Source organism: Sphaeramia orbicularis, chromosome 18, assembly GCF_902148855.1.
Source record: "Sphaeramia orbicularis chromosome 18, fSphaOr1.1, whole genome shotgun sequence".
Taxonomy (NCBI): domain Eukaryota; kingdom Metazoa; phylum Chordata; class Actinopteri; order Kurtiformes; family Apogonidae; genus Sphaeramia; species Sphaeramia orbicularis.
This window is the reverse complement of record NC_043974.1, coordinates 5,958,850-5,984,839: the sequence shown is the minus strand read 5'-3', so window position 1 is coordinate 5,984,839 and position 25,990 is coordinate 5,958,850. Positions and strand designations below refer to the sequence as shown.

The window sequence follows — 25,990 nt, the reverse complement described above, 5'->3', positions numbered from 1 at the left end:
CACAGACTTTGATCAGAATTCATATGCAGACATGCAGTATTTTTGAAGAGATGGATTAGTAGATTTTCTGAGATGACTGGAGATCTTTAAGTATTGTCTTTGTGATTGTAATACACAAAGAAAACTTACTCAATTTCTGTACGTGCAAAAATACATGTGGATGTGCACCCATACATGTGCACATGCACCCATACATGTGTACCTGCACACATACATGTGCACATGCACCCATGCATGTGAATGTGCACACATACATGTGTACATGCACCCATACATGTGGACGTGCACACATACATTTGTATGTGCACACATACACGTGCACGTGCACCCATACATGTTGACGTGCACACATGTGTACATGCACACATACATGTGCACGTGCTCCCATACATGGGTTCTTGCACTCACACATGTGGATGTGCACCCATACATGTGCACCCATACATGTGGACATGCACACATATGTATGTGTACCCATACAGGGGTACTTGCACCCAAACATGTGGAAGAGCCCACACTCCTGTATGTGCTGTCTTTAAGCATATTTACATAACATATGGGTTTTTGGAGTTTTTCTTTGCTGAGGAGGGTCTGTGGATGGGTGATGTCCAGGACATTAACCCATTTTCTTCATCCACTGATTATTTGACTGTTGCTTATTTTCGTATTCATCTAAATCTGTAAAGCCCTATGAGGGAACCTTGTTGTGACATAGAGCTCTACAAATAAAACTGAGTTTAATTGAACATTTCAGGGCTATACTAGCTGAGGAGATTGGCGAACAGCGAGAGAGGAGGATATACAGCAGTGTCAGCGCTCCTCCGCAGGATTCAAACCGGTAACGCCGCAGCGGATGCACCGGCCACCGGCGCCTTCCTATATCTGACACAGATGTTTAATCACCTGTAGCTTCAGCGTTGTGTTTTCAGATAGAGACAGTTTGTTCTCTGCCACCTCCTCATCCACCTCCTCTTCATCTTCATCCTGTACTCTTTCCCGCGCAGCAGAGCAGCATCAGCACCACAAGCGTCGCGAGCCGCTCCGTGAGCTCCGTCCAGGTGGCTCGAGGAGGGCGAGCTGAGAAGAGAAAGAAGGAGGAGGAGGAGGTGAGGTAGAGGAGAAGACAGGACGAAGACGGTGGAGGAAATCCCGCGAGAAACGAGGAGATAGACAGACGGACAGATACACGCAGAAAGAGAGAGAGAGAGAGAGAGAGAGAGAGAGTGTGAGGAACCGCCGCACGTGAAGTGCGCGAGACCCCTGGGGAGAAGAAGGGACTAATCGTTAATTTGGAGAGCAACGACTATCTGTGTTTTTCGTTATACTCACGGAGAAAGAGGATCTCCGTTAAAGGTAAGAACAGACGCACAGTCCGCTTCTTCTGTTTCTCTGCCTTTTAAACACGGATTAAAAACGGAAAACGGCGCGAATTAACACCTGTCAGCCTCCATAATTGATTAATTAACTGCAAGCGCGAGTGATACCTTTGGACCAACACCGGCTGGATGGTACTGGTGGCCCGGTTCCGGTTCTGCTGCCTGCCTGCCTGCCTGGGATCACATCAACCCTGCTGTTCAACAACTACACGTCGGCCATGGTGTGGAAGAACCGTTTTATACCGTATGTCCTGCTGGGCTGAATTCACTGTTTAACGGGCACCTGTTTGATCTGATATTAGTCTGATTGTCGGTACCCGGTGTGTCCGGTGTTTTTAGTCTGAGAGTAGGTACCCGGTGTGTCCGGTGTTTTTAGTCTGACACTAGGTACCCGGTGTGTCCAGTGGTTTTAGTCTGATAGTAGGTACCCGGTGTGTCCGGTGGTTTTAGTCTGACAGTAGGTACCCGGTGTGTCCGGTGGTTTTAGTCTGACACTAGGTACCCGGTGTGTCCGGTGGTTTTAGTCTGACAGTAGGTACCCGGTGTGTCCGTTGGTTTTAGTCTGACACTAGGTACCCGTGTGTCCGGTGGTTTTAGTCTTGACAATAGGTACCCGTGTGTCCGGTGGTTTTAGTCTTGACAATAGGTACCCGTGTGTCCGGTGGTTTTAGTCTGAGAGTAGGTACCCGGTGTGTCCGGTGGTTTTAGTCTGATAGTAGGTACCCGGTGTGTCCGGTGGTTTTAGTCTGATAGTAGGTACCCGGTGTGTCCGGTGGTTTTAGTCTTGACAGTAGGTACCCGGTGTGTCCGGTGGTTTGAGTCTGACACTAGGTACCCGGTGTGTCCCGTGGTTTTAGTCTGATAGTCAGTACCCGGTGTGTCCGGTGGTTTGAGTCTGACACCAGGTACCCGGTGTGTCTGGTGGTTTTAGTCTGACACTACGTACCCGGTGTGTCCGGTGGTTTTAGTCTGACACTAGGTACCCGGTGTGTCCGGTGGTTTTAGTCTGACAATAGTTACCCGGTGTGTCCGGTGGTTTTAGTCTGACACTAGGTACCCGGTGTGTCCGGTGGTTTTAGTCTGAGAGTAGGTACCCGGTGTGTCCGGTGGTTTTAGTCTGAGAGTAGGGACCCGGTGTGTCCGGTGGTTTTAGTCTGACACTAGGTACCCGGTGTGTCCGGTGGTTTTAGTCTGAGAGTAGGTACCCGGTGTGTCCGGTGTTTTTAGTCTGAGAGTAGGTACCCGGTGTGTCCGGTGGTTTTAGTCTGACAGTAGGTACCCGGTGTGTCCGGTGGTTTTAGTCTGACAGTAGGTACCCATGTGTCCGGTGGTTTTAGTCTGACACTAGGTACCCGGTGTGTCCGGTGGTTTTAGTCTGACACTAGGTACCTGGTGTGCTTGGTAGTTTTAGACTGACAGTAGGTACCCGGTGTGTCCCGTGGTATTAGTCTGATACTCAGTACCCGGTGTATCCGTTGGTTTTAGTCTGATAATAGGTACTCGGTGTGTCCGGTGGTTTTAGCCTGATAGTCAGTACCCGGTGTGTCCGGTGGTTTTAGTCTGATAGTAGGTACCCGGTGTGTCCGGTGGTTTTAGCCTGATAGTCAGTACCCGGTGTGCTCGGTAGTTTTAGTCTGACAGGAGGTACCCGGTGTGTCCGGTGGTTTTAGTCTGACAGTAGGTACTCGGTGTGTTCGGTGGTTTTAGTCTGACACTAGGTACCCGGTGTGTCCAGTGGTTTGAGTCTGACACAAGGTACCCGGTGTGTCTGGTAGTTTTAGTCTGATAGTAGGTACCCGGTGTGTCCGGTGGTTTTAGTCTTGACACTAGGTACCCGGTGTGCTCGGTAGTTTTAGTCTGACAGTAGGTACCCGGTGTGTTCGGTGGTTTTAGTCTGACACTAGGTACCCGGTGTGTCCGGTGGTTTTAGTCCGACAGTAGGTACCCGTGTGTCCGGTGGTTTTAGTCTTGACAGTAGGTACCCGGTGTGTCCGGTGGTTTGAGTCTGACACTAGGTACCCGGTGTGTCCGGTGGTTTTAGTCTGACAATAGTTACCCGGTGTGCTCGGTAGTTTTAGTCTGACAGTAGGTACCTGGTGTGTTCGGTGGTTTTAGTCTGACAGTAGGTACCCGGTGTGTCCGGTGGTTTTAGTCTGACACTAGGTACCCGGTGTGCTTGGTAGTTTTAGACTGACAGTAGGTACCCGGTGTGTCCCGTGGTTTTAGTCTGATAGTCAGTACCCGGTGTGTCCGTTGGTTTTAGTCTGATAATAGGTACTCGGTGTGTCCGGTGGTTTTAGCCTGATAGTCAGTACCCGGTGTGTCCGGTGGTTTTAGTCTTGATAGTAGGTACCTGGTGTGCTCGGTAGTTTTAGTCTTGACAGTAGGTACCCGGTGTGTCTGGTGGTTTTAGTCTGACACTAGGTACCCGGTGTGTCCGGTGGTTTTAGTCTGACAATAGGTACCCGGTGTGCTCGGTAGTTTTAGTCTGACAGTAGGTACCCGGTGTGTTCGGTGGTTTTAGTCTGACACTAGGTACCAGGTGTGTCCGGTGGTTTTAGTCTGACAGTAGGTACCCGGTGTGTCCAGTGGTTTTAGTCTGACAGTAGGTACCCGGTGTGTCCGGTGGTTTTAGTCTGACAGTAGGTACCCGGTGTGTCCAGTGGTTTTAGTCTGACAGTAGGTACCCGGTGTGTCCGGTGGTTTTAGTCTTGACAGTAGGTACCCGGTGTGTCCGGTGGTTTTAGTCTGACACTAGGTACCCGGTGTGCTTGGTAGTTTTAGACTGACAGTAGGTACCCGGTGTGTCCCGTGGTTTTAGTCTGATAGTCAGTACCCGTGTGTCCGGTGGTTTTAGTCTGATAATAGGTACTCGGTGTGTCCGGTGGTTTTAGCCTGATAGTCAGTACCCGGTGTGTCCGTTGGTTTTAGTCTGATAATAGGTACTCGGTGTGTCCGGTGGTTTTAGCCTGATAGTCAGTACCCGGTGTGTCCGGTGGTTTTAGTCTGATAATAGGTACTCGGTGTGTCCGGTGGTTTTAGTCTGATAGTAGGTACCCGATGTGTTCAGTGTGTCCGGTGGTTTTAGTCTTGATAGTAGGTACCTGGTGTGTCTGGTGGTTTTAGTCTGACACTAGGTACCCGGTGTGTCCGGTGGTTTTAGTCTGACAATAGGTACCCGGTGTGCTCGGTAGTTTTAGTCTGACAGTAGGTACCCGGTGTGTTCGGTGGTTTTAGTCTGACACTAGGTACCCGGTGTGTTCGGTGGTTTTAGTCTGACACTAGGTACCAGGTGTGTCCGGTGGTTTTAGTCTGACAGTAGGTACCCGGTGTGTCCAGTGGTTTTAGTCTGACAGTAGGTACCTGGTGTGTCCGGTGGTTTTAGTCTTGACAGTAGGTACCCGGTGTGCTCGGTAGTTTTAGTCTGACAGTCAGTACCCGATGTGTCCGGTGGTTTTAGTCTGACAGTAGGTACCCGGTGTGTTCGGTGTCTTTCTTTCATGTTTCCTCATCTCCTTCAGTCACTGGAGTTAAACTGGTGTGGCTGATGTTCACAGGGTCTGTGGATCTGTGGTTTGTCTGTCAACTTTGGTGTGTGTGTGTGTGTTTATTTGTTGGAGATGTTACAGCCTCTGCAGTTTGGGTATGACTGGGAGAGGCTTTGGGTGAGTGGTGGGTGGTTTATGTATCCTGACTGTATTGACTAATAGCGAGGGGGTGCAGAGAGAGAGAGAGAAAGAGAGAGAGAGAGAGAGCGAGAGGGAGGGAGGGAGGGAGGGGGAGACAGAGAGAGAGAAAGGGAGGGGGGGACAGACAAAGAAAGAGAGAGAGAGAATGTGTGACTGTATGTGATGCGGGCTGCAGTGTGTGTGCGCGTGCGCGCGTTGGTCTCTGTGGGCTGTTGCGCAGCAGATGATGGAGGTTTGTGCACAACATCAACAGAAACAGACGCAGCCGCAGTTTGTTTATATCCAGAGCTTTGTGTGTGTGTTCATGGGTGCGTGTGCAGAAACGGAGAGATAGATGGAGCTGCAGAATGTGTGTGTGTGTGTGTGTGTGTCTGTTAGTTTTGTGGTTTTATATAAACGTGTGCACGTATGCGCTTGTGCTCGTGGACCCAAAGGGTTTTCCCTGCGTATTAAACCGCTTAAGTGTTTCCCCCTGTCCACCTGGAGGAGAGGACTACCTTAAATGTCAGGCCAAACACACACACACACACACACACACACAGCCCATTTTCTCTGTTCCTTCTGTTTGAGGGAAAGAAAACAGACGTTTTTATGAGACATGACCTGATTATCTCACAAATACTTAGAATAATATTTAAAAATCATTTTTTTAAGTACATTGTCATTTGATGTGATGCTATTTATTGGCCTGAGATAAATGTGTTGCTTAGTTTGAATGGAATGATGATAACAGTGGCTGTGTTGACCCTGATAACACTGGTCTACAATTTTTTAGAAATGATTTGCTTCAGACATTAAATGTGCTAAATGTTACGTATTTTAATAAGATTAATTGGAAAATAAATGACAAAAGTGCCGGTTTGCTGATGTTTTCAAGGTATATGATTAAGTGTTATTACACATATATATATTGGTTTATGTACATTTATATAATAGTTTTATAAATCTTCCACTAAATAGAACCTGTAAAGTGAATGTATTCTAATGTGCAGACAGTGTTTTGAAGTAGATCTTGTAGCTCTGAGACAAATATTCCTTTTGAGTCAAACCCATTCTCTTGTTAATTCTTGAGTTTCACATTTTGACCCAAGGCTGTATCTTGGAAAGTTCAGCCAACCAGCATTTTTGACTTGATTTTTCTTTATCAGTGACTCTCGTGGTAAAATTTCATTACTTTTATTCTGGAAGCATTTTCCTTGTAGACCAGTGTAATCAGAACACTGACCCACTGAAGGGGGTTCCATCAGTCAGTGGGATGGAAACATCTGACATGGAACCACTCAAACAGAGCAGGGGTGTCAAACTCATTTTAGTTCATGGGCCAGATTCAGCTAAATTTGATCTGAAGTGGGCTGAACCAGTAAAATAATAACACAATAATATATAATGTCAACTCCAAACTTTTCTCAATGTTTTAGAGTGAAAAAAGTTAATTTACATTATGAAAAGGTTTACCTCTACAAACTATCCTTTCAAAAGATGTGAATAACATGAACAAACTGAAAAAGAAGTGTAATTTTAACAATGTTCTGCCGTATCATTTACACATGTACATTATAACTTATAGATCACAGTGGATCTACAAATACACAAAACATTGAGTAACAGGCAGAATTTTGTTAAAATTGTAGTGACTTCTCTTAAGACATTTCAGGTTGTTCACTTTTTTTGCAAACTTGTACTTTGTTTTAGTGTAAATACATGAAAATATTTACATTTACAAAGAGAAATATTTGGAGTTGTCATTATTCATATGTTATTATGATAGTATGTTACTGGTCCTGCCCACTTGAGATTGAATTGTTCTGATGTGGAACCTGAACTAAAAGGATTGTTAATATTTAAGTGTAATTTTTGCATTTCACAAATTCCTCCCAAGGGCTGAACTGGACCCTTTGGTGGGCCGGATTTGGCCCCTGGGCCTCATGTTTGACACCTGTGCTGTAGAGAATCTAAGAACCACGGAACCACTCAAACCTGTAGAGAACATTTACATCTAAGAACCATGGAACCACTCAAACCTGTAGAGAACGTTTACATCTAAGAACCATGGCACCACTCAAACCTGTAGAGAACATTTACATCTAAGAACCACAGAACCACTCAATGGGATCGTTGGATTCTGGTGTGAATATGTGCTTTCTTCGGTCTGATTGTGGTGCACAGGGGTTATTTTAGGTGTCACAGGGGTTACTGTAGGTCACACAGGGGTTACTTTAGGTCACACAGGGTCACTTTAGGTCACACAGGGGTCACTTTAGGTCTAAGGGGTTACTTTAGGTCACACAGGGGTTACTTTCGGTCACACAGAGGTTACTTTCAGTCACACAGGGGTTACCTTAGGTCACACAGGAGTCACTTTAAGTCACACAGGGGTTACTTTAGGTCACACAGGGAGGACCAACAGGAAGGAGATAAACATAGTGCTTCAAAGGTTTAAGAATAGTTGAACGCCTCTATGGTCAAAAGTAGGAGGGGACATTGGACAGGCCAAAAAAAAGAGACTATTTTAGATCAGAATAATCGTCACGAAAAGTGTATGATCATGATTTATTTCCAGTTATTTTTGGTCCTGAGTGAATGTTGAAGAAACCAGATATTGATGGTTTTAAATCATTTGTAAAGATGCAAAACAAAATATGAAAAACAACATAAAACAGTCCCTCCAGGATTTCGCAGGCTTTTTTTGTGATTGTTGCGGCCTAAAATACCTGATTTTGTGGCAGCTTTTCCAAAAAATTGCGATGAAAGTTGCGATGATTTGAGGCTTCTTTTATTCAAGTCATGGAACATGGGCATTTACAAATGACCTAGAACAGTCTTTTTTGTGTTTTTAGCCTTAAAAAGCACCAGGAAGCAATGATTTTAAACAAAACAGAGTTTTTTTTCATTCATTCATTCATTTATTTGTTTTGAGCAGAAGAAAAAATTAAACATTTTTTGTGTACAAGGAATTAATATCAGAGCAAATACATTAATAAATAAAGATGATCAAGACAAAATATCAATTGCCATGTACACTGGTAATAACAAAATAAATTCAGTATGTACTGCTCAAAAAGGAGTGGGAAGAAGAAAACTTATTAAATCCCACCCCCATCTCACATTTATACGACCGAACACATGAGTTTTGCTTCCTTAATGATATAGTAGTACATTCAGGATTAGGGTTAGATGCATTACATGGTTAGACGGGTTACATGCACACACAGAGACTGACATGCAGACATAGAGAGACACACATGCACACACAGAGACACACATACACACACACACACACACACACACACACACAGACAGACAGACAGGCACACAGTGCAGCCAAACTTGGGTTGCTTTCTATCTAACACATTAGAGTAAACATTAATATTAACCCCAAGTTTAACGACTATTTTTGTTTGTGAGCTCCTTTTTTTAACTCCACACAGACTTGTGCTCGCATTCCCTCACGCACACGCACGCACGCACGCATGCACACACACACACACAATATAGAAAAAGGAAAGCGTGCCTTCACAAGTCACTTATTCTTCTCTTCTATTGCCTCATAGAGTATATCCGCGCTAACCTTAATCCTTTCAGCTCCTGCTATTATTCTGAATCCAATAGCCTCTGTCATTGGGACTTGTCTCGTCTGTCCTCTTCCATTTTCAGCCGTTTTCCTTGCATGTTTTGCGGCTGACAAGTGTCTGTGGAGTGGCGACTTTCATTTGTGTTCCACCACAGAACGGTATACTTCTGCTTTTGTGTAACACATCTGGAAACTGGCTTGCACGAACTTTGGCAGTGATATGTGTCGGTAAATGTGGATGTCATGCGTCGCGCATGTCTTCATCTTCTCAAACAAGGAAGTGAACATGATGATGTACATGTCACGTAGAGGGGGGTGGGAGATAAGGGGCTAAGGTGATTGGTCAAATTTGCGGAAAATTTGCGGTGATTGGACGAAATTGCAGCGCCGCGCAGAATTCGCGGTGATTGGTTGAGTTTGTGTTGTTAGTTGCAATCGCAACATTGCAAAATCCTGGAGGGACTGATAAAAGGGCCAAGGCCCAAGTTTTATTGTGTTTTTATGTATTTTATTGGTTTGCGTACAGCACTTTGGTCAACTCTGTTCCTTTAAAGCTGTTTTAGACTAACCCTAACCCTAACCCTCTAACCCTAACCTTCTAACTTGAACTCTAACCCTATAACCCTAACCCTCTAACCCTAACACAGGCCGGTTTACCTGAACACATGTCACTGTGGTGGTTTTATAGCTGCTTGCTCTGGGAGAGAGACTTGGTGTTGTCTCCTATCTCATGTCATATAATGAACAGTTTAAATGACAAGGATGTATAGAACATATTTGTGTATGAAAAAAACATATAATGGAGTGTGTGAGTCATTTTTCACCTGAACATAAAACTTGTAATAAAGCGAACTACAGAGGATAGTATTATTAGAAATGGTGATAAATCACTTAAGAAAGGTTAAATATAGATAAAACATAATTTGGGAACTGACACAATTCTAGGTCTTTATGGGTTGAACCTCTCATGTAGACAGTCCATGGCTGCATAACAGATCACAAACCAACCTCCACCAATGTGAGCTGACCTGGAATCTGTCCTTTAATGTTTCTTGGCACTGAAAATCTCTTGAGATGTCAGATGTCAGTCTTTTTCTTGTTTTACAGTTGTAATATTTGTTGAAGGGGTTTATTGCGTAACAGACCACTTCAGTCGATCTCCTGTCCTATAGTCTCCTTTTTTAAATTTTTGCTGCTCTGTACAAATGTTGCCTCAGCAGCTGCAAATGTGAATTATACAGACAATCTTATTGTCTTATAGTTTATCATGCCCCTTTGATTCTTTGTTTTTTTCCTCTTGAATTATGAAATAAATACTAAAAATCCAAATGTTCTCTCCCGCTGTTCAAAACGCGAAAAAACCCTCAGTAACCTCCTCCACATAAACATTCCTACCCGGAGTCTCAGGTCATCTTCATCTGTCCAATTCACCCTCCCACCTGCCCACTTGACTACCATGGGGTCCAGAGCTTTCAGCTGCTCAGCCCTCCGCCTCTGGAATGCCCTCCCGGAACACATAAAAAACTCTGACTCTATTACCACCTTCAAATCCAGCTTAAGACTTATTTATTCAGACAGGCCTACTCAATTCCATAATTTCGCTTTTATCTACTGCCATTGTATGTACCTATGTGTTTTATATATGTATATGTGCAATTTTAATTGTGTTTTATTTATTTTTAACAAGATTTGTACAGTGACCTTGAGTGTCCTGAAAGGCGCTTATAAATAAAATGTATTATTTATTATTATTATTATTATTATTAAGCACATAACAAGGCTGTACCAAGTGTCAAAAACATGACAGAAGGGGAGAATTGAAGAAAAGAGATGGAAATGACGAAAGAGAGTAAAAGTGGAGAAGTCAGAGTTTAAGGGAGGGCTTTAAGACCAAACAGAATGTACACACACTTGAAAACCCTCAGCCTTCAGTCCATGCCAAAGTTTTTGAACATACAGATGGACGGACGGACAAAGTGCCCCCCCCGCACTCCCCACAGACCTCAATCTGGACCTCAGTACATAATTCTACAAGTAACGTGACAGACCTGTATATGTCTGGGTATTACAGCCAAGTTCCACAATCAACTCCATTTCGATTCATGAGCTTATAAATCGATTAATCATGATTCGATTTGATCCAGTATCAATTCAATTCAGTATTAATTGACTGATCAACATTTGCAGTGATGCGGTCGCTGTATCGGTCTGTTGTGCTAAAGAAGGAGCTGAGCCCAGAGGTGAAGCTCTCCATTTACTGGTCAGTCTACGTTCCTAACCCTAAACCCCTAACCCCCACCCCCCAACCCTACTTTATCAAAGGGTTATTAGATGGAACAGCGCTAATCATATGCGAAGGGGTTCTGTTGTTTTTCACAGTCCATGGCAAATTTCCTACTTTGGCATAAATGACTCATTTACAGATCATACACTGTGTATGCCACTTGTAATGATTAACTTTAATAATTTAATTGCATTTGTTTTGATAAATCTCCCTGTTACAGACCAGAGTAACAGCTGAATTATCTACAACAGTCACCCTCTGGGTGAAAACTGATTAAAGGTGTGGTCTGAGATGTTTTCCTGGAGCATTTTTTACTAAATTCCTTAAAATCCCCTTCACACCCCGATTAAAACTAATTAATTAAATGCTCTTACACAAAAATAAAAAAATAGTCACCTGTGGAACGGACAAGACTGAAAAAACACCATCCGATCATTTTGAGCGGCCACTCGAAATGACTGAATGGGGATATGTCTGTCAAACTCAACTGCCATTTGCCCCTCCTCCCTTGTGTGTATCCCTCTTCGAGCATGAATCGCACATTCCCAGAGGCTGGAAGCACTTGTACAGGAAGCGAAGCCAGAACCTGGCTATATTAGTTACATTAGGATGGAAAGTTCACCGGCAAACTGTTTTGTCACTAACATAAATCACTAGGAAATGTAACGTTAGTCAGATAGGTATGAACTGGGGCTGTTCTGTAAGAGCGGGGGTGTTGGAGGAGCCTGATTGAGGTATGCATGGATATGTCAGCCTGGGCCGTAGTTGGCGTCGGAGCTCGAGGTGGGGCCGTATGGGACTGGAGCCAGGGACGGAGCCTCAGGCGGGGTCGAAGCCGGAGCTGGGGCCGTAGTCGGAGCCTCAGCCGGTGTCATAGATGGAGCTGGGGCCAGGCCGGACGGTAGACGGCATCATAGCCCAAGCCGGGGCCGGAGCTGGGGATGGAGCAGAGCCTCAGCCGGTGAATTGTTGCTGTGCAGCGCTGGTGAACCCTCGGGAAGAAGCATTGTGCGTGCCAGTACTCTGGAGGTGTGGCTTCGGAGAGACGTCTGAAGAAAGGGGTTTGGACTTTTGAATTGATTATTTTCAAAATGTAGCTTGCTCGAACGGTTTTTCTAAGATCTCAAACCCCACCTTTAATTAACAATACATGACCATTTATAAAAGCAGTTTTGTATTTGTTTAATTGAATCAGGTGCTGATGAAAAGACTTTATAAATGACTTTTAAACATTTGTAAATTCAGGATACCATGATCCCTAAAATCCACAGAACATTCCTGACACCACTGGAGATGTCTTAGAACATCAATCAGATGCTCGTAACCCTAACGCTGGATTAGAGGGATTTTTAAAACCTGCCATTTGTAAATAAATTCTGTCAAATGACTGTGACTGTGACTGACCTGTCATGTCATTCCCTTTGTGTCTGTGGTAAAGCTTTTGATCCACATTGGTTACCTGTGTCAGCTGAGGGTTAGGGGTTCTATTTATGGGTTAGGGTTAAGGGTTCTGTTTATGGGTTAGGGTTAAGGGTTCTGTTTATGGGTTAAGGGTTAGGGGTTCTGTTTATGGGTTAGAGGTTAGGGATTAGGGGTTCTGTTTATGGGTTAGGGGTTCTGTTAATGGTTAGAGTTTCTGTTTATGGGTTAAGGGTTCCGTTTATGTGTTAGGGTTTCTGTTTATGTGTTAGGGGTTAGGGTTTCTGTTTATGTGTTAGGGTTTCTGTTTATGTGTTAGGGGTTAGGGTTTCTGTTTATGTGTTAGGGTTTCTGTTTATGGATTAGGGTTTCTGTTGATGTGTTACGGTTTCTGTTTATGTGTTAGGGTTTCTGTTTATGTGTTAGGGGTTAGAGTTTCTGTTTATGTGTTAGGGTTTCTGTTTATGGGTTAGGGTTTCTGTTTAGGGGTTAGGTTTAGTGGTTCTGTTTATGGGTCAGGGGTTAGGGTTTCTGTTTATGTGTTAGGGTTTCTGTTTACGGGTTAGGGTTTCTTTTTATGTGTTAGGGGTTAGGGTTTCTGTTTATGTGTTAGGGTCTCTGCTTATGGGTTAGGGGTTAGGGTTTCTGTTTATGTGTTAGGGTTTCTGCTTATGGGTTAGAGTTTCTGTTTAGGGGTTAGATTTAGGGGTTCTGTTTATGGGTTAGGGTTTCTGTTTATGGCTTAGGGGTTCTGTTTATGGGTTAGGGGTAGGGGTTAGGGTTTAGGGGTTCTGTTTATGGGTTCTCTTTAGGGGTTAGGGTTAAGGGTTTCTGTTTATGAGCCTGTAGTCGAACTCTGCACCAATGCACCACTGAGAATCATCAGCAGATGGCTGCAGCTTCACTGTTGATCTGCACTGGAGACCTGAGGAATAAGAGCAGCTGGAGCCCACTGTGTGTGTGTGTATGCGTGTGTGTGTGTTCACACAGTAGATGTGTATAATTCAATGTGACTAAGCCTATTCTACTTTAAAACATGACCTATTATATTATGAATTTGAAGAACAAGCCATTCAACAGTTAATGTTTAGGGTTAAAATAAGGTCATTACCATCATCATCATCGTCATCATCATCATTGTCATGGTAACAATGATAAACATGGTTATGTGGTTACTGAGATAAGACACATAAACAGAGGTCTCCTATGTCCACACTGACCTCGACTCCACTAACACTTACTTTTGTTCAAATATTATCAATATTTATGATGTTCAACAACTCAACAACAAAGCTGGGCCATTACAAAAAGCTTTGTAGAATAGGACGGTCCTGAATTACCCAAGAAATAAAAGGGTAAGGGTAGGATTAGAAAGTTCAAACCCTAAATATAAATGCTTTAAGAAGCCAAGCACAAATACCAGGAGAAAATATGTGATTTTGTCATTTTATTTAGTATAACTCAGGGATTAAAGTTCTCCGTCACCACGACGGATTTCCGTCAAATGGAAAAATTGAGTGGGGAAAAAAGTCATATTGAAGTAACTCCCCCACGTGTTTCGCGGAGTCCAGTCGGAACCGCAATCCTGTCCTGGGTCTGCTGTCCTGAATCTGCAGGTGTTTAACACAGGGGGCTGATAGGTTTAACAGTGATGATAATAAGATGACTTCTTTATTTTTATGTCGGGAGGAGAGATTGATGTCTATTTCTCTTTGGAAGGAAACGCTGCTCATTCTGTGCCTCAGAAACACATGGACAAGTTCAGCTTTACTGAAGTTCAGCCTCCAGACGCTAACTTTAGTTTAGTGCTAACAAGTAGCTTTCATTATGAAAGAACCACAGTGAAAAGGGAAGAAGACAGAACTGATCTACATGTACCTTCATGTCTGGGTTCATAGCTTATCTCCTCTTGCCGGTATATGACTAGTGTGTGTGTTTGTGTTTGTGTATATGTGCCCTTCCCGTGCGTGCGGCTGTGTGCGCCGCGGCCTTACGCGGTTACGCGCCCGACTGCATAAGTGCTTTATTCTGACCCGTTTAGCATCTTATTTCTATCTGTGTGGTACAGTACGAAGATAAAATTGAATGAATGAGTAACACCCTTGGTATTTGCAAAGCCACTGTATTTTACAGATACAGATACCCTCAGAGAGTATCTGTAACGGAATATAATTTCTGTTTCAGTTGACGTAATTTCTTGTAATCAAAAGAGAACATGATATTGGCGGGTGTGTGTGGGGGGGGGGGTTGTGGACGCAGGTTTGACGACGTACAGATTATTTTGGCTAGCATATACGACATCATGGACACGTTTGTAGAGGAAGGTGCTGAAGTGGTAACTATTGAGAGCTGCGTGAAAAATAGATGGAGGTGGGCATGGCTTGATGAGAAGGGAGATGATGGAACTCCAATTAGATCATGGTGCAAAAAAATGAAGCAGCCTGGTGCGTGCATGTGCGTAGTTTGCCACAAGAAAATTCTGTATGGTTCCAATGGTAAAAAAGTCCTGATCCGCCATCAATCTGAGAAGCTGAAGATTAGTTGGTTAGGGTTACATTTACACAGACATTTTCCCCAAAATTCATGTGCTGTTGGAGTTGGAGTTATGTTTTAGGAGTTCCTAAATTGTTAAATAAAAAGTTTTTCACTCAGTTTTTGCAGTAAGGTTGTCTTCTAGTTATTTTCACTTGCTTCAAAGGTTTTCATACCCTTTAAAATTAACCAGAGAGCACCAAAATTGACCTGAAGCTTTAAAAATTTTCTGGGGGAGGACCCCCAGACCCCCCACCAATACCACTCATGACATTTTTTCTATCCATGTTACTAATCTTCTACACCTGTACACTCTCCCATTCAGTGTGTTTTACAGTATTGCCAAATTTGACTATATAAACTTGTACGCTATAGTAGTATTGTATTGCATCATTTTTAATAGTGGCCAATGATTTTGACCAGAAGAAAATTTTCAGTCAGATGAAAAATTTTTGCTTTAATCCCTGGTATAACTGCACCTGCATAGAACCAGGAGTTGGACGGTGAAAGGATGGAAAGTGTCGCTGTCGTTTCACACGAGCATTAGTTACATTAGTTATGGACCACACCCCCATGTATATAACAACCCCCCCCACCGAATAAATAATTAAATAAATAAATGAAACATCCCCCCCTCTGTTTTTTGACAAATCGCACCCTGCACAAATACATAAATATATACACAATAATATAAATGTATAAATATACTTCTATGATATACTGTTTGGAATAGATGGATGTAATGTGGACTTCATCATCACTGCACTGACAAAATATAAATGCGAGTTTGTTATTTGTACAAAATGATGCTGATGGTTGATTTTCCAGCGTAGGTTGGGCAGTTGATTTTATTGCGGTGTCACTTGGTGTCGACTTGTGGGTAGGGCTGTGTATCGGCAAGAATGTGGCGATACGATGCAAATCACAGTACTAGGATCACGATATGATATATTGCGATATATTACAATATATCATGCTACTGTTAAAAAGGCCATTTTTTAGTTTCTTTTTTTTAATGGTTTTTTTTCCCCAGACGAATTGAATTACTCCAGAAATATGTACAAATACTAAACTCATTTTATTTGATCACAACAGGATCTCTGCTATATCACAAAATGTTCCTGTGTTCAAACTTAAATTATGTTTTACAGACATTACAGTTTAAGATCCTGTTCAAATGTTCATATTTTATTAGTTCAGAACTAATATCGTAACATTATTTTTTGCAATCCCAGCAAATAAACTAATATCATTTAATAAAAGAGTGTTAAATAATAATAAATAAAATATAAACAAAAAGATGAAATGAACCTCCTCAATATCTGCATTTGAATAAATACCTAAAAATATCAATACAGTACTTTTTAATATCGATACAGTATTGTGAAATTAAATATCGGGATATATTGCAGAACCAGTATTTTCTTCTAGCCCTACCTGTGGGAAGAGGTAAGGTACCAGCACTTCCATATGTTTGGAGGTCTGGTACTGACTTCAAATCTTGATTCAATTTGTCTTTTTATTTGTTTGTTATTAACAGTTATTAATTACTATGAACAAACTTTATTGTGCATCAGTGGAGAATCCTCCGGCTGGGGTCTTTGCCGTCCATCTGTGAATATGAAACAGTGGAGGGTGTGTTGGATTCACTGCTTATATTTTGGATCAGACATAAATTTGAATGTTTCTGTACATTTGTTGCATTAAATTGTTAAACTGATTGATAGTTTAGGGTTGGATCTTTATCTTCAGTTTGATGGTTAGGGTTAGATCTTTATCTCCAGTTTGATGGGTAGAGCTAGATCTTTATCTTCAGTTTGATGGGTTAGGGTTAGATCTTTATCTTCAGTTTGATGGTTAAAACTTTATCTTCAGTTTGATGCTTAGGGTTTAGAACTTTATCTTCAGTTTGATGGGTTAGGGTTAGATCTTTATCTTCAGTTTGATGGGTTAAATCTTTATCTTCAGTTTGATGGTTAGGGTTAGATCTTTATCTTCAGTTTGATGGGTTAGGGTTAGATCTTTATCTTTCAGTTTGATGGGTTAGGGTTAGATCTTTATCTTTAGTTTGATGGGTTAAATTTTTATCTTCAGTTTGATGGTTAGATCTTTATCTTCAGTTTGATGTTTGGGGTTAGATCTTTATCTTCAGTTTGATGGTTAGGGTTAGATCGTTATCTTCAGTTAGATGGTTATATCTTTATCTTCAGTTTGATGGTTAGATCTTTATCTTCAGTTTGACGGTTAGGGTTAGATCTTTATCTTCAGTTTGATGGTTAGGGTTAAATCTTTATCTTCAGTTTGATAGTTAGGGTTAGATCTTTATCTTCAGTTTGATGGTTAGGGTTAGAGCTTAATCCTCAGTTTGATGGGTTAGGGTTAGATTTTTATCTTCAGTTTAATGGGTTAGGGTTAGATCTTTATCTTCAGTTTGATGGGTTAGGGTTAGATCTTTATCTTGAGTTTGATGGTTAGGGTTAGATCTTTATCTTGAGTTTGATGGTTAGGGTTAGATCTTTATGTTCATTTTGATGGTTAGGGTTAGATCTTTATCTTCAGTATGATGGGTTAGACTTCTTATCTGCAGTTTGATGGTTAGGGTTAGATCTTTATCTTCAGTTTGATGGGTTAGATCTTTATCTTCAGTATGATGGGTTAGACTTCTTATCTGCAGTTTGATGGTTAGGGTTAGATCTTTATCTTCAGTTTGATGCTTAAAGTTAGATCTTCATCTTCAGTTTGATGGGTTAGATCTTTATCTTCAGTGAGATGGGTTAGATCTTTATCTTCAGTTTGATGGGTTAGGGTTAGATCTTTATCTTGAGTTTGATGGTTAGGGTTAGATCTTTATCTTGAGTTTGATGGTTAGGGTTAGATCTTTATGTTCATTTTGATGGTTAGGGTTAGATCTTTATCTTCAGTATGATGGGTTAGACTTCTTATCTGCAGTTTGATGGTTAGGGTTAGATCTTTATCTTCAGTTTGATGGGTTAGATCTTTATCTTCAGTTTGATGGTTAGGGTTAGATCTTTATCTTCAGTTTGATGCTTAAAGTTAGATCTTCATCTTCAGTTTGATGGGTTAGATCTTTATCTTCAGTGAGATGGGTTAGATCTTTATCTTCAGTTTGATGGGTTAAATCTTTATCTTCAGTTTGATGGTTAGGGTTAGATCTTTATCTTCAGTTTGATGGGTTAGGGTTAGATCTTTATCTTTCAGTTTGATGGGTTAGGGCTAGATCTTTATCTTTAGTTTGATGGGTTAAATTTTTATCTTCAGTTTGATGGTTAGATCTTTATCTTCAGTTTGATGTTTAGGGTTAGATCTTTATCTTCAGTTTGATGGTTAGGGTTAGATCTTTATCTTCAGTTTGATGGTTAGGGTTAGATCTTTATCTGCAGTTGGATGGTTAGGGTTAGATCTTTATCTTCAGTTTGATGGGTTAGATCTTTATCTTCAGTTTGATGGGTTAGATCTTTATCTTCAGTGTGATGGTTAGGGTTAGATCTCTATCTTCAGTTTGATGGTTAGGGTTAGATCTTTATCTTGAGTTTGATGGTTAGGGTTAGATCTTTATGTTCATTTTGATGGTTAGGGTTAGATCTTTATCTTCAGTATGATGGGTTAGACTTCTTATCTGCAGTTTGATGGTTAGGGTTAGATCTTTATCTTCAGTTTGATGGGTTAGATCTTTATCTTCAGTTTGATGGTTAGGGTTAGATCTTTATCTTCAGTTTGATGCTTAAAGTTAGATCTTCATCTTCAGTTTGATGGGTTAGATCTTTATCTTCAGTGAGATGGGTTAGATCTTTATCTTCAGTTTGATGGGTTAGGGTTAGATCTTTATCTTGAGTTTGATGGTTAGGGTTAGATCTTTATCTTGAGTTTGATGGTTAGGGTTAGATCTTTATGTTCATTTGATGGTTAGGGTTAGATCTTTATCTTCAGTATGATGGGTTAGACTTCTTATCTGCAGTTTGATGGTTAGGGTTAGATCTTTATCTTCAGTTTGATGGGTTAGATCTTTATCTTCAGTTTGATGGTTAGGGTTAGATCTTTATCTTCAGTTTGATGCTTAAAGTTAGATCTTCATCTTCAGTTTGATGGGTTAGATCTTTATCTTCAGTGAGATGGGTTAGATCTTTATCTTCAGTTTGATGGGTTAAATCTTTATCTTCAGTTTGATGGTTAGGGTTAGATCTTTATCTTCAGTTTGATGGGTTAGGGTTAGATCTTTATCTTTCAGTTTGATGGGTTAGGGCTAGATCTTTATCTTTAGTTTGATGGGTTAAATTTTTATCTTCAGTTTGATGGTTAGATCTTTATCTTCAGTTTGATGTTTAGGGTTAGATCTTTATCTTCAGTTTGATGGTTAGGGTTAGATCTTTATCTGCAGTTGGATGGTTAGGGTTAGATCTTTATCTTCAGTTTGATGGGTTAGATCTTTATCTTCAGTTTGATGGGTTAGATCTTTATCTTCAGTGTGATGGTTAGGGTTAGATCTCTATCTTCAGTTTGATGGTTAGGGTTAGATCTATATCTGTAATGGTCTGAGTACAGAAACTGAACCCAATTGCAAGACCCGGAGACAGACGTAAAAGTTTACTGTGTTTATTAAACATGATAATAAATGACAATTCACAGACAGTATTAATAAACAGATCCTTGAAGACAATGGGTCCCGGACCCTTCACAGGATCCAGAGACTGGACCGGAGATTGGGCTTCACCGCCCAGACCGGCAACACGCGTCGGTAACCCGACTAGGGAAAAACAAAGAATTGTCAGAGTCCAAACCAGGGTTAGATGGGTTAGATCTTTATCTTCAGTTTGATGGTCGGGGTTAGATCTTTATCTTCAGTTTGATGGGTTAGATTTTTATCTTCAGTTTGATGGGTTAGATCTTTATCTTCAGTTTGATCGGTTAGATCTTCATCTTCAGTTGGCTGGTTAGGGTTAGATCTTTATCTTCATTTTTATGGGTTAGGTACAGATCTTTATCTTCAGTTTGATAGGTTAGATCTTTATCTTCAGTTTGATCGGTTACATCTTCATCTTCAGTTGGATGGGTTAGATCTTTATCTTCAGTGAGATGGGTTAGATCTTTATCTTCAGTTTGATGGTTGATAACATGCTTTTATGTTCATGTGTCTGTTTCATATGCTTCTATACGTTTGTGATCAGCAGGAGGTTTTTGGCTGAAAGAGTGAAAGTTAAAATCCTTTTTTTCTGTTTTTTTTTTTTTTTTTGGTTTGTTCGGCTCTGACCTTCTGTGGGCGAGCACTATTTTTTAACTATCACAAGCCTCTCTCTGCCTTTCTCTTTCACTCCTCCCATCCTCTCTCTCTCTTTCCCTCTGCTGTCTTTCTTCCTCCTCCACTTGTATTTCCACACAGTTGGATGGATACTGAGGAGCCCTGTTTGGTGATTGTTTTGAGCAGTAGACTGAAGCACAGCCACAGCTTTATCCGCACTGTGGACTCTCTCCTTTGCCTTTCTTTCCCTCCCTCCTCATCCCTCTGTCCTCATCTGTTTTCTCCACTTCTCTTCCATCTTCCACTGATTTGCCATCTTATGTCTCTGTTTCACTCAATGGTCTTCTCATTTTTTCCTCTTTCTTCCTCAGTCTCTGGTCCCCTCTCCTTGAATTTTCTTCTGTGCCTTTAAAGCTTCCTGCTTTCCTGTTTCTTCATATCCTTCCTCATATCCTTCCTCATATCCTCATATCCTTTCTCCTATCCTTCCTCATATTCTTCCTCATATCCTTCCTCATATTCTTTCTCATATCCTCATATCCTTCTTCATATCCTCATATCCTTCCTCATATTCTTCCTCATATCTCCTTCCTCATATCCTTCTTCATATTCTTCCTTATATCCTTCCTCATATCCTCATTTTCTTCCTCATATCCTTCCTGGTATTCTCATATCCTTCCTCATATCCTTCCTCACATCCTTCCCCATATCCTCATATCTTTTCTCATATCCTTCCTCATATCCTCATATTCTTCCTCACATCCTTCCTGGTAGCCTCATATTCTTCCTCATATCCTTCCTGGTAGCCTCATATTCTTCCTCATTTCATCTTATCCTTCCTGGTATTCTCATATCCTCGTATCCTCTATGGTATCCTCGTATCCTTTCTGGTATCCTCATATCCTTTCTGGTATCCTCATATCCTTTCTGGAATCCTTGTATCCTCGTATCCTTCCTGGTGTCTTGGCATCCTTTTTGTATCCTCGTACCCTTCCTGGTATCCTCTTACCCTTTCTGGTATCCTCGTATCCTTTCTGGTATCCTCGTACCCTTTCTGGTATCCTCGTATCCTTTCTGGTATCCTCGTACCCTTCCTGGTATCCTCGTATCCTTTCTGGTATCCTCGTACCCTTTCTGGTATCCTCGTATCCTTTCTGGTATCCTCGTACCCTTCCTGGTATCCTCGTACCCTTTCTGGTATCCTCGTATCCTTTCTGGAATCCTTGTATCCTCCTATCCTTTCTGGTATCCACATATCCTTCCTGGTATCCTTTTTGGTATCCTCATATCCTTTCTGGTATCCTGGTATCCTTGTATGTTTTCTGGCACCCTCGTATCCGTTCTGGTATCCTCATATTCTTTCCTCATATATATATATATATATATATATATATATAAACATATTTGTATTCTCATATCCTTTTTGGTATCCTCATATCATCTCTGGTATCCTTTTCGGTATCCTCATATCTTTTCTGGTATCCTGGTGTCCTTTCTGGTATCCTCATTCTTTCCTCATTTCCTTCTTCGTATCCTCATATCCTTTCTGGTATCCTGGTATCCTTTCTGGTATCCTAGTATCCTATCTGGTGTCCTGGTATCCTCGAATGTTTTCTGGTATCCTCGTATCCTTTCTGGCATCCTCATATCCTTTCTGGTATCCCTGTACCCTTTCTGGTATTCTCGTACCCTTTCTGGTATCCTTGTATCCTTTCTAGTAGCCTCGTATTCTTCCTGGTATTCTCGTATTCTCGTATCCTTTCTGGTATCCTCATAACCTCGTACCCTTTCTGGTATCCTCGTATCCTTGTATGCTTTCCAGTATCCTTGTATCCTTTCTGGTATCCTCTTATCCTTGCATCCTTTCTGGTATCCTCGTATCCTTTCTGGTATGCTTGTAACCTCGTACCCTTTCCGGGATCCTCGTATCCTTTCTGGTATCCTGGTATCCTCACGTCCATTCTGCTATCCTGGTATCCTGTTATCCTTCCTGGTATCCTAGGCTCACTGAGGAGGAACCGTGAAAGACGTTTATAGCAGCTATATTTGAATAATAATTAAAAAAAAAAAAGATACGTGGTGAGAGCGCATCGTTATCCATCATAAGATTAAATAAGGTGATATTTCGCCATATGGATATTTTGTCCCACTCCTACTTATTTTATGTAAATGTGACAAACTTCTCCTTTCACATGTATCCAAACACTTGAGTGAATGTGACAGAAATAACACTGATCATTTCTACGGTAATATTCCTCTTTTCTTATAATGGAGAAGTAGAGGCACACTGGTTCATTTGGATTCTGTATGTTTCTGTGATATTTTCATCATGGACTTTTTCTATTTAATGTATTATTTATCTACAATCATTATTTCATTATTAGGCTAGTTATTTGATGATTCTACTCCACACATTGTCCCTTAATGTTTTTGCGACAACATGACTAGAAACACCAAATATCACTAGGTCATGTCTTGATGTTGATGTTTTTCCAACGTGCCTGGTCTTCAGTCAGGGTTTTGGTTTATTCCTGATTTGACTTGGCTTGTTCAGTAGTTTGGATTTGAGCTGTTTAAACAAACTGAATATATTTTTGTCTTTTTTTTTTTGCTTAAAGGGAGACTGGCAAAGGTAGAATTTTATTGGTGTGTCCATTGTGTTTTTACTGTGGACATTAAATGTCTTTAACCTTGAGCTACCGGAGGCAGTAATAGACCAGTCATTGCAGGTTCTATGACAGAAAAAAGGGCTGATTCTCCAGGAGGAGTTTTGTGGACAGTGATCCTAATGAGTCCTGTGTCTGTACATCTACGCTGCTGTATCAGTATGTCTGTCTGTGTGCTTCTACTGGTGGTGTGGGCACTATCATCAACTGTAGAAAAGTCACCATCTGTCGCTAAAGTACCTCAGACGACCATCCTTCAGATAACCCAAACAACCCTTTAATCTAAAGAATTACAATCATCAGACTGACATGATAGTGACACTGAGGAGGCAATTGAAATGCAAATGATGGAAACCAATACCACGACAGATGTATACAAGCAGAGCTAACAGGCACATGAAGAGGACAACGGGCTGAAGCAGGCATGCTCATATACTCTGGACTAACACTCATATATACTGTACTTACAGTATTTATACATCCAGGTCTCTTCCTCTGTGTGTGTGTGTTTGGCCATAACACACACACACACACACAATCACACACACACACACACACACACACACACACACACACACACACACACACACACACACACACACTCACTCCTAATGTAGTTGTTTTGATGGTGCAGGAAGAGATAGCTCTGTTAATCAGCATCGAGTGACATCACTGATCACTTTGACACACACACTGTCCTGCATGATTTAGTTTCTTTACTCTACTCCACAGGTATCAAACTCCGGTCCTCGAGGGCCGGTATCCTGCATGTTTTAGATGTTTCCCTCTTCCAGCACACCTGACGGTCGTTATCAGGCTTCTGCAGAGTTGGATGATAGGTTTATCATTTGAATCAGGTGTGTTGGAAGAGGGAAACATCTAAAACATGCAGGATACCGGCCCTTGAGGATCTGAGTTTGACACCCCTGCTCTACTCTATTAGCTGAACACACACACACACACACACACACACACACACACACACACACAGCAGAGGAGGCTTATTAATAAGAGAGAAAAGAGTGACATCATTAACAGATCTTGGAAACAGCAGCATCAACATGATCATTGAGTTTTTAGAACCTTCTTAATTGGCCATAAGACCCAGAACCAACTGTCATGTACAGGTCCAACAGAACTACAGGAAAAAAGCATGTTAGCAAAACTCAAAACACAGAAAACAAATGTTTTTGGACCACTTGTTGGACAAAAACGTTCTCTGAGGACAATAATATATATATGTATATATATATATATATATATATATATATATATATATATATATATATATATATACACACACACACACACACACGCGCACACACACACACACACACACACACACACATATATATATATATATATATATATATATATATATATATATATATATATGTATATAGTAAGTTAATTTAACAGAGAAAATAACCTAAGTTAGATCAATGATGGTAATAATATAGTCGGATTAGGGTTATCAGGGTTAGGGTTATCAATGATGGTAATAATATAGTTGGGTTAGGGTTATCACGGTTAGGGTTTTCAGGGTTAGGGTTATCACTGGTGGTATTAATATAGTAGGTCATAGCTTAGTTTCTCCACTTAAGTCAGATATGATGAGTGTCTTTGACTTGTGTGTGTTTGACTGACATATACACAGAAAATCCACTTTTGGTTTGATTGGAAACATTTTTCGGGTAGGTTTAGGGGTAGGGGTACCTTGTGCACATCAGTTTCAAATCAAATTCAGCTCCAGATCCCACTGAGAAAATTCCACTTTAGAAGACGGTGTCAGTGTTCTTTCATTCAACTGAAGTACTGATTGAAGATGCAGTTCTCCGTTTCTTCAAACACTGCAGCTCTTTGTCTCGTCTCTGTGTCGTTAAAGATAGATCCAACCACAGCGTCCGACTGAAGCTGCAGGCCTTACTCTACAAAGAAGTAGCATTTCCATGACCTCAAAGCTACCACAACTTCTGTCTGGGTGCTGTTGAGCTCATGTTTCTGCTCTGATGATCACTAAACATACAACGCACAGGCCATGGTCTGTGTCCACACAGAGTTTCATAATCTTATGTTCCTTACATTACTGGATGTTTCTATAAACTGCCTGTATGTGTGAGCAGCGTGGTACCCCCTCCCCCTCCCCCCAGACTAAGGGTTACCAGATCCAGCATGAGCGTCTACTTCAAGGAGCTACCATGGCAACAGACCAGTCCTACACCGGTACTTATACCGGACCCAGTCTGTTCATCTGGTCCCGGTTCATGGTCTGTTCAGCCGGTCCTGGTCCAGGGTCTGTTCATCAAGTCTGCGGTCTGTTCACCTGGGGCAGGGTCTGTTCACCCGGTCCTGGTCCAGGGTCTGTTCACCAAGTCTGCGGTCTGTTCACCCAGTCCCGGTCCAGGGTCTGTTCTGTCCAGGGTCTGTCCTGGTCCGTGATCTGTTCACCTGGTCCAGGGTCTGCTCACCTGGTTCAGGGTCTGTTCACCCGGTTCTGGTCCAGGGTCTGTTCACCCCATCCCTGTCCAGGTTCTGTTCACCTGGTCCTGGTCCAGGGTCTGTTCACCTGGTCCTGGTCCAGGCCGTGGTAGACCACAGTAGAGCTGGTGTTGTTCTTCATATTCTCCTTTCATTCGTCTCCATGGCTCTAAACCTTCTCCTTCAGATCCATGTTTTGTTTCTGTCTTTGTCTCCACGTCTTTGTAATTATCAGAGTCCTTTTAGGTTTAGTAATGTCAGACATTTATGATCAGAAATGTTCAGATGCAGCTCAGTGGAACTGCCAACCTGGATGAACAAACACTACTGACTTGGTGATTGGCAGATAGGTGATGGGCGGGGCATCAGACCAAAACACACAGTGACATCATAAAAATCAGTGTGGGCTGATACTGAGCTGTAAATGAGAATATAGTGTCTTTTCTACTACTGTCAGTGAGATTAGTATTAGAAAGGAACAGGATTCATGTGGGGGACATTCAGGGACATTTAAGACATTTAGGATTTATGGGACAAACAGCTCCTTTAACACATGTACATATAGTGTCAACATGTAAGTCCAGTTTCTGAAATAATGGATCACTCTAATTTTTAAGAAACTTGTTTTGACATGGATCATGTCCAATAATTGGACTGTTACATGGTTCACACTGTCTCTTTCTTCAGTTGCACAGTATATATTTGTAGTATCTTAATCTTA

At 41.5% G+C, this 25,990-nt stretch overlaps 1 protein-coding gene across 1 annotated transcript in view; it reads left to right on the top strand.

The window, feature by feature from the left end:
* The first annotated feature begins 816 nt into the window (after positions 1 to 816).
* trpc5a (transient receptor potential cation channel, subfamily C, member 5a) overlaps positions 817 to 25,990 on the top strand; it is a 253,871-nt gene continuing 228,697 nt past the window's right edge. Inside the window, exon 1 of the mRNA XM_030162423.1 lies at positions 817 to 1,353. The gene's annotated coding sequence lies outside the window, so the exon portion shown is untranslated. The remainder of the gene's footprint in view (positions 1,354 to 25,990) is intronic.